The following is a 12,290-nucleotide window of genomic DNA, read 5'->3' on the forward strand; positions in this document are numbered from 1 at the left end:
AATTACTTATATAGGAGCACATATAATAAAATCTTAATTACTCCAGAGTTTCAGTATCTCATATAGAAATTAAGAGACTAACTGTAGAAACTTTGTAATGATTGAAATATTAATATAGGACCTCTCAAATTTTAGAGACTGTAGATTTTACAGAACAGGCTACAAATTCATCATAACATTTTACCAATCTGCACACCACATTAAAAATAAGAGCTCTTAGGTTGCATAGACTACACATCTATTCTTAAAAATAATCTGAACACTAAAGAAATAGGCGGGTGCTACACATTTTTTTAATTTATGTACACTTTAGGAGGGAAATAAGACCAACAAAAGTGAACACAGGATTTGTATGCAGCTAATGTCATCTCTCAGCTTGAAATGAAGCTGAACCTCTGGTCTAGAGATAGCCAGTTCAATAGTGTTGTGGTTTAACCCTGCCAGGACCCAAGCCCCAGGCAGCTGCACACTCACTCCCCCGCCAGTGGTACTGGGGAGCAAATTGGAAGGGTAAAACCTAGAAAACTCATAGGCTGAGTTAAATACCGATTAACAGGGGAAGCAAAAGCTGCACACATAAACAGCAAAAGCAGAACAAGGAATTAATTCCCCAGTTCCCATGGGCAGACAGGTGTTAGGCCATCTCTGGGAGAACAGGACCCCATCACATGTGACTTGGGAAATGGTGACTTCGGAAAACAAATATTGTCACTCCAAACATCCACCCCTTCCTGCTTCTTCCCCTCACCTTCTATACTGAGCATGATGTCACATGGTCTGGAATATCCATTCAATCAGTTGGATCACCTGTCCCTGCTGTAACTCCTCCCAAGCTTCCAGGCACCCCGACTTCCTCTCCAGCCTGGCAGTACAAAAAGCAGAAAAGTGGCTCTGTGTAAGCCCTGCACAGCAATAACAAATACATCTCCATATTATTTTCAGTGTTCAGCACAAATCCAAAATATTGCCATCATGAAGAAAATTAACTCTATGTCAGCCAAAACCAGCGCAACAGCTAGACATTCATAGAGAGATAACAAGCAGACTTAAAATATATACTCATGCTATGTGCTGCACAAGTACAGACCACATAAAGTGCTGCATCCTCTTTGACAGGTATGTGAGGTCACTGAGGGAAGTAGCGACACAGTGTGAATGCTCACTTCAGTGGGGCAACAAGTCACTCTCTGAACGGTGCCCAAATCTGCGAGATCTGTGGTTTCCCACTTCCTGGCTGCAATCGGGGAATGAGAAAGGATGAGCTGGAGGAAGCTGGTGCCAGAGCCCCTTCACGGGGTTTTGGCTGCTTGGACTCAGGGCCAGCACTGAGAGCAGCGCAGCTGTGCAGCCTGGATTCAGAGAGCTGTTTGAGGAGGAACTGTGGGAAGCCTTAGCAGAGGCCATTCCCTTGTACTCAGGAGCTGCATTTAATCTGAGCGATTGCCCTTGTCCCTCTCTGGGGTGCACTGCGCCCATGCAGGGGCCCAGCCACGTAGCTCACTGATCTGAACCTGACCCCTGGCCAGCCCTGCCTTCACCTTACACCTGCCCTAGTGTTTCCATACTTGCCTGCTGTCCAGCTCGGCTGACAGTCCCCAGGCTCTGCCTTCCTTGTTCAGGTGCTGCAGGACTTGTCTGTCAGGCCATTGTCCTGCTGCCCTTGGCCTGGCATGCCACACCTGAGAACAGCATCCTGCTGCTGCTCCTTCTCTCTGAGTCCAAAATGAGTTTGACTGCTGCTGGAATAAGGAAAACATCTGAAGAGGATAACCTTGTTTAGGCTTAGTGTTCAACTTCTGTGGAACACAGCGTTTCCTTTGTGATACACATTTCTTTTGTGTCATTAGTGCCATTAAAATTTTGCAAGCCCATAAATGGAGATGTTGGTAAGTAAGTGTTGGCTTTTAATGAGACGCAGGTAAAACTCCAGTTACTTTGACATCCTACTCTTCTCATATATTTTTAGTCTAATTTAAATATATTTATTTGAAATTAAATATATAAGATCAAACACCTCTGAGTGCAAATAATACAACATTTCTGGACAGGGTAGTAGCAGTGAAGGTGCATCCTCTATATCTCATCATACATGTAAATCAGAGCAAGTAACATTGACATAGCATGAACTTGATTCTTTCTATAGAAGCTTAGCCTAGAGTCAGAGAACCGCAGCACAGCAAAATGAACATCCTCATTCATACGGTTTATATCCCAGCTTGCACCGTGTATATCCCAGCTTGCACCATGTATATAGAAATAAGATGAGACTTTTAAATTAAAGCAAGCTTTGGCACAAACCTCAAGCACACTCTATTAAGTGTATGATGTTTTTGTTTCTCATAATTTAGAAGCAAATATCTAAAAATGTTTTAATACAGGGGAAATTGCCTATATGAAAGTAAGACTACCATTTTGCCAAAAATGGTGCAGGCCTTCTTTTTTTTTGCAATTTTTCAATTTTTCAAATTTTTTTGCAATTTGTGAATTTCCTTTTTACCTAAATTTAAACTGCATTTTCATGAATAGCATTTCCATTTTTTGTATACCTATCATAATAAAAAGCCAAAACTAAAACTCAGATACAGATACTACAGCTAGTGTCATGAAATATAATTTTTAAAGTTGCAATCTAGTTTTCAGATCATGCAAATTTCTAAAAAATACAGTAAATAGTTTTTATGCTCATACTGCTCTGTGACATTAGTGGACTTTGTAAATAAGTTGTATTCCTCAGTTAGATGAGTACAAACTTTCTAAATGTGATACTGGAACATGAAAGACACATTGAGATTTATGTCATAAAGATGAAGTCCAGTTTTCATTTTCCATTCAGCTTAATTAGTCAGTAAATAAATTTAAATTGGAAAAATCTTTTTGAAAGTAAGGAGTCCCAAATCCAAGCATATAGATTTTTCTGATGCAGTTTTTCAAAATGTTGTTTCTAACTGAAACCAGGAATAACAGACATATGCAGTATAAATAAAATAAATATATATGCATCTATTAATTAATCAAATACTTTGAAAAAAATTCATTTAAAACTTAAGACTGCAAAAAAGAAGATGGATCTTATCTAAAGATAAGACAGTTCTTTTCTTGGTTTCTAAAGCCCCTGAATATGTTCAAGAACACAGTAAGAGAACAGAATGCTGGTGTGCTGTTTCAAAATAGGGCAAGCTCTGCGCTTTCTAGATGTCAGCAGCAGATTGTTTATGCATGCTTGTTATGCATGCACCTGAATTCCTTTGTGGTTAGCAAGCTGGTGTTGGAACGTAGCATAAATAACAAAAGCTACCCAAATGATCAAGATGCCCTTCAACCAAGATCATCAGGACTCTCCACTCTGGCTCTGTGCATGTACATATGTGCCTATATGGGGAGACCCAGAGGTTCACAGCATTTGGGTTTTTTTTTAATGTTGGTTGTACAAAACCTGGAAACACATTCTAGTATGTGGGCTCTCTATCTATATTGCTTGTTAAAAACTTTTATTGCAACTTTTCTGCCAAGCAAAAGTAGGTCCATCTTGAAGAAGATCTAATTAGTAATGACTCTTAATGTATGCTCCATTTGAACACATAACAACAATATTTCATTTTTTAATGAAATGCAATAGCGTGAACCTTTGACCATGAAAGTACACACAAGATGTTACTTGACTGCAAAGATATGTAGCAATGTAGTTATGCTTTTCTCCACGTCTGGAATGATTCATTCTTTTCTATTACTTCATGATACTTACACAAAAATACATATTGGATTAAAGTTGCAACCATGGGTGCTTTATCATTAAATCATACAAAAGCTCACCTTTCTGCAAATCTTAAAAAGAAGCTGCTTCCCTCTGAGTGTCTAAGGTGAATAATTTTTTCACTAAAAGAAAAGTAGGGTGATTTTACTTTGTTACTATTTAAAAGTCACTAGCATAAAAAAAACCAAACAAATAAGGATAGATCAATAAGCAGTATCAAAAATTAAAACTTCATTCATAATAAAGAAAAAAACCCCATATTTAAAGTAAATGTCTGGCTTGTTGTTGGAACTCAAAATGTCCTTCAGACATTTTTGGAGGTTCCAGGCCTTGGTCAGAAGCATTTTAGACCCTGGCAGGCAGCTGGGAACAGCTGTGATTTTGAGTTTGAGCCATGGAATGAGTTACCAACTTTAAAGGTGGAACAAGCAGTCACAAAGGGTTAGATAGTATAGTAGAAGTAGTTACAAAGTAGAGGGGGAAATTTTTTAGTATTGTACAGGGGGGTTTTAGCACCTGTACAGGGGGTTTTTACTTTGTACATGGGGGTCAGAAGTTTTAAGATGGAGGAAAGTGGGCCATCCTGTTCTTCCTCCTTCTTCTTCCTTACCTCCATGTTCTTGGTGATATTGGCACTTATGGATTGGTTTAGAGTAGAAAAGCACCTTGTAACATAGGTAGTAGGTATTGGGGAAAATCTGTAAACACGTAAGATGTAATATATCATATAAAAGATAGCAGCAACCCTGGGTGGGGAGAGAGAGGACGGAGACACCGGACAGTGAGGGTGTCAGGAGAGTGTGTGTCTCTGCCTGGGCCGCTGACCAAAGCAGCCGCAGCGGGCGAAGACAATCTTTTAGATAACTCACAATAAACTGCCTTGAGACTGAACAACAAGAGGCTGCGGAGTTTTTCTTTGGAAGCACGGGTTGGAGGAGAGACTTTACCACCACACGAGACCTCTGAACCAGGCTGGGGGTTCCGGCAGCTTGTTAATGTGAAGCCGACCTAGCATTTTTTATTCCCGAGTCATACACAAAAATGCTGCTGTGCAGTGGACTGTTAAGAGCATGAAAGTCTAACTATTTTGCAGATATATGGAATCCCTGTAGGATTTTCTTTCTAAATATAAACTATATGCTATACTAACAGGCAGAGTCTTAAAACAACATTAATGCTCTGACATCAGCATCACCAAGAAAGCACTGATACTTTTTTGTTGCTAGGCATGTCTCTAATTTCAAAACTTGAAAATCTCAGACTGTATCAAACACTTTGAAAATGACCCAAAAAAGTATTAGAAATTAATAAATAGTTTTTAAGGTAACTTTTAATCACTTTAATTACTCTCACTATAACAGTGACTGAATGTAGAAAGTGCATAAAGGAAAAGCCATTTGTTTGCAGACAGCCTTGAATGCAAAGGTGATCTTGTAATTGGCTACAGGTTTGGCTTTTCCATCATCACCCTCACACGAGAAGGCCTTCAGAGTCTGTCAAAGCAATAGCCATTTTACTGACAGTTCCCTGTATCTTCAGTCTGCTGTAATTCTGCAGAAACAGTTGTGAAGAAAAAAATCATTCTCTGAATTGTGAGTCAGCTGTAGATTATATATAGGAGATAATTGATAACATATGTTGCATAACAGGTTTGATAGGATGCTTCTTCCTTTCCATCCTTGATTTGCATTTGCATTGGTTTTGTGCCCCTGTGCTCCTCTGGTCAACTAGAAAGGGACCTTTGAGTGGGTGGTGGCTTTTGTGGCAGGCTTGGAACAAACATCCCCCAATAGCCATCATTTCTGTGTGCTTATTTGAGTATGCAGAGGAGCATAACATAATACATTCTACAAGGAGGCTATATTAGAAATAATTCAGCAAAGTATCCTCAGAGCACATCACACTCAGAGCAGCGCAGACAAGAAGTTGCTGGACCTTCAGTATGGGTTTGAGTAGTAACAGTAATGAACCCCGTAGCAGATATAAGGACAATTCCCCTCACATCTTGAAATACTTGGCAGTAGAACATCATCAATTTCAGTAAGTGGTTCCTAAAACTGTTACCTATTATCACAAATTGAAGCAGAAGTTTCTTCTAATTGCCTGAAGATTTATAGGTAACCTCTTAGTGCATAAGGAAGAAGGAGAGAACAGTCCCAGGGAATCTGCTTGCAAAGTGGAAGTCTTGTTGCATCCTGTCTGTTTCTGATCTCTCTGCCTTTGTAAACATGAAATCAAGAAATTTGTTGAATTTTCCTGCTTGGCAATTTTTTTCCTGTTTAGATACTCCTTTTTCGGTGTTCATTGTAACACAGAGATAAATATTAATATTTATTCTTGAAAGTGGAAATGTATGGCAAAACACTTCAGTATTTCTCTTCGGGTGTTGGGCCTCCCCCATTCTCAACCCTTTCATAATAACCATACTTTAAAGGAGAGAAATGTAATTTATTGTCATCAGAAACAATATTCTTAATATGGCCCCATGGATGACTGCTGTTGCCATTCAGTTGTCTCTCATATTCTGAGAACTAGTTTCAACAAAAACATCCTTTATTCCCAAGAACGCACTTGTAGATCAAAGTATTATCAAGGCTACCATAGCTGATCTCAACTATAATATTCTGTATGCCTAAAATTATTATATTTTATTTATGTAAACACCCTTTTAAAACTTATGGATGAGTGTTAACCAGTTATTATGGTGTTTCACAAGATCTTTTTGCAAAGAAACCTCTCTCTGCTGCTAGATAATGCAAGATTTTTAATATATATTATTCCTCAGCTATACTGGTGGTTTCCAAAGGAGCAGTTACCCCAAATATCACTGACAAATCACAGTCTTGGGGTAAATTGCATGGCACTACCAGAAGATTTATAATTCATCACATTCTTTTTTATGTTTACTAACTTTGCTGTTGATCCATGAGTAGGATATCCTTCAAAGAATGAAATCTATTTTTACAGCTGTTTTAAAATTGGTTGGATTGCAGGCACGCCTACTGAAATCAATCAACTAATTGAAGAAACAGAATGAGATTTTTATTATAGGGTTTCAGATAATACCAAGTCCCTTGTGAAAAGTATGTAATTTCTTCTCTTTGTTCTGCTTTTGGAAAACTATAACTGTGAATTGGTGGTTTTTACCAACTGTATAGGTCATAGGAATTACAAAGATTTCAAAAGCAAAATCTCTGAATAATCCCTGACAGAGTGACTTACAAAGGTATTTAGTCTGCTATATATTATCATCATCAGTGTTCTTTCACAGACATAGGAAGATGTCCTTTAGCTATCTGCTCAAAGCAATTCAATTATTTCAGTTTTGATGATTATCTCACCATAGAACTTTTTAGCAAACCTTTTTGAATGAATGACACTATACAATACATCACACAATCATTAAGGACAGAAAAAATTTTTGTTAAAGTCATAACCAAAGCTGGTTCCTTACATCCAGGATTGAAATTCTGCTGCCCTTCTAACTAAATTCCTTTGGGTCAGTCAGTTCTAGAAGAGCAACAGACTCAAGGGATTTCAGCATTCATATCTTCATGAGCTAAAGGTGCAAAAAAATAGCAATGCTATATTGAAAACCAGCTGACTACAGCTGGAGAGGGGGAAACACTTGGCATTTTCTGTCAGAAACTTTGAGGTCTGTTTGGTTATCTATGGACTATTAAGGCACTGAAGTTGATTTCAATGTAGATTTTCATATACTCTTTTTTTTCTGAGAAGCCTTTCCAGTATCAAGCGATATGCATAAATTTAAAGGTATTTTTTGAGCAAAGTAATGCTCATTAATCTTAAATATTTGCATCCATTTACATTCTGTAACTTCTGTTACAGAAAAAAATACTTTGCTTGAATATATCCATGCTAATGCATATTTAAAATGTGTAAATTTGTTTGTATGCAAATATAATAAGAGTTAATTTATATTTCCCTCACAGGGCTTTCAGCACTATGCACCCCAGACTTATGATCTTTTCTGGTTTTCCAAAAGCCCATGAGTAAGCCGGCTATGCAGTTCAAGACAGAGATTGTCACTAATCCAATTTACACAAACAGGAAGAGCAACAAAATTTCACAGACTTTTTAGAGCTGTGCAGGCTTTCTGGCATCCAGGATGCATGATCGAAGGCTCCATTGGTCTAATGTCCTATTTCCTGATATTTTTTACCTCTACTATGTTCTCCCTCTCTCCAAAGTTAAGACCATTTAATAAATGAACCTTACTGGAGACCTAGTTATATTCCTTTTCATCAAGAATGTTGGAAGGTCCTTGATGTGTGCCTAAGTTCATGTGGGACTAATCTTGTCCACAGTGGGTGTCACTTTTTAAACACCAAGGATACAGGCCAGATTCAACTGAACTATCACAGACTAGTAAATCTGTATGAATGGCTGAACTGTGATTGCTGCCTCTGAGGATGTTCCTAGTCAGCAGAAAATTAAGGAAAATATGACGCTGCTAAAGCTGAAGTGAGAAAATTACTAATTTACTACCATATCAAAATTTACCTACTTACTTGCAAAAGAGCACAGTTTCTAAGGTATCCCCTGCAGAAAAAAAAAAAAAAAAAAATTGTTGAAAAGATCAGGGGTATTTCACTTAATAATCACTCTTCGTATGTTTTGGTCAATGTTTTTATTTTCTGAATTATTTCATAAAGATAATTTGTAAACTAATTTATACTTTTGTAAAGTATTGAAAATTCCCTGTGAGTAAGAAAATATGGGTAGTGAAAGGAATTTAAGCAGTGTCTTTTTTATTAATAGCATACTCAGTTACCATAGCTCAGCTGGTATACGTTTAGTTCCACTGTGGTCTTTTTATTTTTAGTCCAAGGCTTTAGTTTCTTAAGCCAGACCTTGCAGCACTGAATGAAACAATTCAATAAAACCAATTTGGATACAATACTCAGAACTGGTACTTACTGCAATATCCAGTGTTGGTGACAGGCTGCCTGGAGACCTGCCAATGCTGATTTAGCAGTATATGCCAGCTCAGTGAGTCAGAAACAGTTTTTACATGTGCCAGCTCAATTGTGCAAGGTTACTCAGAAATCCCTTTCAATATCCAGGCAGAATAATTGCTATATTTCTAATCTACTTTCCTTAGGAGAAAGGAACAAAGGAAAAGAGAAGCATCAATAGAATGGCTTTTACTATCAATTTTGTAGCCTGCTGTGGAAGGTCACAGTTTTGAAAATATTTCACTCTAAGTGAATACTTAGGTCATGTGATAGTGGGTGCAGCTTTCTGACATTCAAGTATGCAAGAGAGAAAAACAGTAATTGAAAGGATTACTGCTTTGAAACAGTAAGAATAAAAGTTCAAAAAGTCATTTGCCTAAAAAAAAAAGTTTAGCAAAGACCAAGGTGTACATGTGTATTTTGATGTAAATTTAGTCCATGTATCATAACTGAGAGCAAAAAATAAAGATGGAGCACAGGTATGATCTTTTAAAATGTGTTTTTAATTAAATGATGTGGTAACTGTATAGCTGTAGGAACATTATTTTCCCCTCAGTATAGAATGAGTTTGTAGAAAATTTCTGTTTCAGACCAATTTCTTTAGAGTTCCTCTGTTCAGCTCACTATGAAATACGAAAAGGAGCACTTCCATGACTCAAGCCAAAATACCTATTCATTATGATAGTGTCACTGCTGATGAGTTGCAGAAAAGGCAAATGGTAATTTAGGAAACTAGAACCCAGCTGGAACAGGTTTGTCTTTTTTGATTTAAAAAATAGTAATAAAACTGGATAAGAGGATAAAATTTACATTGTAATAGTCACTGAAGCCAGTAACCATCACTCACTGAGTACCTATCACAAGATTGCTTCTGTGTAAAACAAGGAAACATTGCCATCTACTCAAGTTTCCTTATAATGAAAGCAGAGTCTCAGTAAGAGAAGCTTTGTCTGAACACACAAACCCATGTTTCCTATCCCAAAATCAAGTTAAAATAGCTGGATTAGGTGATTTGAAAAAAAAAAAAAAAATTCCTTCGCTCCTAGTCTTGAAAACAATAATCAGCATGCTTAGTAACACTGTTTTTCCCCAAGGGGTGAAGAACCTCTTTGTACTCCCACCTGTTTTTCTCACATGACAAGCTACTGAGAGTCAGATAACTTCCTGCTATTTTTAACCTCTGAAAAATACCTGTCAGCATTTTTGTACCAGTCTCTCTTTCTTTTCTGCTTCCACCACTGGCTCTAACAAAACTAGCTGACCTTCCCATCGGAATTCTTTCTTGATGAGTTTTATATGCCAGCTTCCTTTTATTTCACAATATCAGGCAGGCTAAGGCATAGCTTATGCCATTCTAATCACTTGAAACACTGAAACAGTTGCCTTTCATTTTCTTCTAGACATTATGTACCTTTTGCCCTTCTTCAAAAAGAAATACTCAAGAATTCTTAACAATTGATGATGAGGTGCTTATAATAACCGCTTAGATCATAACATAAAAACTTTGGTTGTTCACAAACCTCATTTCCACAATGCAAAATTTAGCTCATGATAGAAATTAATTTTTTCCCAGAGAAACTTTGCCATCTGAGGAATGGAGTGGGGGTCACTGCAAAGTATTGCATCACATAAAGATATTACAAGTGTCATGGTTACACACTATGCCAGATTTGTGCTCTGGAGGTCCATACAGATTATCTGCTGAGGTGTTCAAATATATAACAGGGACACAGAGTACCATGACCTCTTTTCAGAATGAAAACCAGGTTCTTCTTACTTTGAAATAACAGAGATAAATAACTTAGACTTCACTTCTGAATTATAAATATCCTCACCCAAGGATATATGATGTTCAAATGCTATAAGGATCACTAAACTTCAGTTTAATCATGCATAATCTCAAATCCCAATATTAAAATAATTTGTATGGTCATTTTTATTAATCAGAATTTTTCTCTTTTTTTGATGCTGAATAAAATCTTATTACTAATGAAATATCACAAAACATTTATGCAAAGTTGTTGAGGAAAGTGAATATGTTGGTCAAATTACTTCTGTTATAAAATATCTAACTTTCTGCCATAGCAGCTTTGAAATGACTGGCATAATAGGGAAGATTTGACCATGGGTGGCATCTGCAATACTGGGCACAGTGTGTTAATTATGTTGCCTGTATAGGTGGAAGGTTTTTATGACATTAGTATATGTGTGTGCAATTTAAGAAAAGAATAAATGTGAGAGGATGGAATTTTGATAATGATGGATCATTGAATTCCCAGTAAAGTGTATAGGTGGTATTCTCAAGAATTTCCAACATAAACATGTGACAATCATATAAACATTCCCATGCTTTAATCTCTTCCTGCAGTAAAACGAGTAAAAGAGTGGAATATGTTCAGTAAATTAACTTGGAGGATATAAAACCATTATCCACTAAATTGAATTTTATTCTAAGAACTATAATGTGTAAGCCTAGGTGGCCATCGACCTGTGGAGAGAACAGATATACATAGCATAAGAGAGTTAATGTGCGATGATTGGACTGTGAGAGACAATCTTGTCCAGCCCTTCTTTTCTCACTGTTCATATTAAACTCATTCTAATTTAACTGTTTCTGCACTGGTGCTTTTTGTTCTTTTGAGAAAAGTAACCTAGATTATATTGGAAATCAGTCAGAGAAGAGGGAAGCTTTTCACTGATTATTATTAAAGGCACTGGTTGAGAAGGATTAGTTGTAAGTTAACTGTGATGGGATAAGTAAAATCAGGTGCCAGAATGTGGCTGGGAACAAGACTAATACACTTTGTTAGTAAAGCCTTTGCTCTTTCCTCTCCATATGATATCTTTTTGGAAGAGAAAAATTTTGTATCACACTTCAAAGAAAACAGCACTGAGTTTGTATAAGTGAGACAATTTCTTGTAGTGGCCCTTTGGGGCAACTCTCGGTGTATATTTTTGGATCTATAAATTCAGGCATACCTTTTTTCCTCCTGTATTTCTTTATCATTGTGCATTATACCTACATTACAGTCTAATATCCAATAACCTCTATGAAGATAAAACTTGCTAGGAAAAAAAATATGTGCAAATTGTCTTATGTAGAATTTTATGGGCTTAGATATAGAACTGCTCTTCAAAAATATTTACGCCAGTCCTGATTCTGCCTCTGATTTTCTATAAAATATCAAACTCAATGTTCTTCCCAGATTATCCAGTAATCGTTTCTGCCCTTTCTAACAAGGTTCTTTTGAGGTGTTGGAGAATGTTCTCTGCCATTTTCTCTACTACTCAGAAATCAAGACCCTGTTTCTACTGATTACACTCATATAATATATTCCCACTGACCAGAAGGGGATGTGATCTGCTTGAGAGCTTTTGCAGTCACCAAAAGACTATGAGGCTTTCAGTTGCTTGTAGCTTGACTTGACAATTTGAGTAATAGCAATATTCTCATTCAGTACAGAGAGCCATAAAGCCTAATGTTTTCAGATTGCTCAGATGTTATGAGATGGGTCACCCCTGTTGCTGATTAGAGTCAGGTGAAATAATTTGAATAAGTC

General features: G+C 37.0%; 1 protein-coding gene and 1 long non-coding RNA gene across 2 annotated transcripts in view; one reads left to right on the forward strand and one right to left on the reverse strand.

The window, feature by feature from the left end:
* Nucleotides 1-12,290, forward strand: part of G2E3 (G2/M-phase specific E3 ubiquitin protein ligase) — a 136,503-nt gene that overhangs the window by 60,890 nt on the left and 63,323 nt on the right. The gene's annotated exons all lie outside the window — the stretch shown is intronic.
* LOC140684301 (uncharacterized) overlaps nucleotides 1-12,290 on the reverse strand; it is a 35,008-nt gene that overhangs the window by 688 nt on the left and 22,030 nt on the right. The window contains exon 2 of the long non-coding RNA XR_012056400.1: nucleotides 749-862. This is a non-coding gene — a long non-coding RNA (uncharacterized lncRNA). The remainder of the gene's footprint in view (nucleotides 1-748; nucleotides 863-12,290) is intronic.

This window comes from Taeniopygia guttata, chromosome 5, assembly GCF_048771995.1.
Source record: "Taeniopygia guttata chromosome 5, bTaeGut7.mat, whole genome shotgun sequence".
NCBI classification, from domain to species: domain Eukaryota; kingdom Metazoa; phylum Chordata; class Aves; order Passeriformes; family Estrildidae; genus Taeniopygia; species Taeniopygia guttata.